This window comes from Neopelma chrysocephalum, unplaced genomic scaffold (assembly GCF_003984885.1).
Source record: "Neopelma chrysocephalum unplaced genomic scaffold, ASM398488v2 Primary Assembly neopelma1_95190, whole genome shotgun sequence".
NCBI lineage: Eukaryota > Metazoa > Chordata > Aves > Passeriformes > Pipridae > Neopelma > Neopelma chrysocephalum.
The window spans coordinates 12,962-13,576 of NW_020923879.1; positions in this window are offsets into that span (position 1 = coordinate 12,962).

Here is a 615-nt window from a genome sequence, read left to right on the forward strand (position 1 = left end):
GGGAATTCCCAGGATTTGGGATCATTCCAAGGAGCAGGAGGATCCCGGGAATGTCACAAATCCCAGGGGGAATTCCCGATGGGATAAATCCCAGCTGGGAATTCCCAGCTCCCTCCTCTCCCAGGGGTTTTATTCCTGAAGAGATTCCCGTTTTTTGGGGGTTCCTGGAAAAGCTTTTCCCGGTTTTTTTGGAACTCCTGGACGAATCCTGAGGGAGGAGCAGGGATGGGATCCCAAATCCCACAGGGAAGCAGGAAAATTCCAGAGGGGGACAAAGGGGTTTTCCTGGGATTATCCCAAATATTCCCACCTGGACAAAGCTCTTCCCAGGGTTATTTTTCCCAGGATTATCCCAAACATTCCCATCTGCACCAGACTTTTCCCAAGATTTTCCCAAACATTCCCAGCTGGAAGAAGCTTTTCCCAGGATTATTTTTTCCAGGGTTATCCCAAAAATTCCCACTTGCCCCAGCCTTTTCCCAGGATTCACTTTCCCAGGATTATCCCCAACATTCCCACCTTTTCCCAGGCTTTTCCCAGGATAATCTTTCCCAGGATCATCCCAAAAATTCCCACCTGCACCAGACTTTTCCCAGGATTATCTTTCCCAGGATT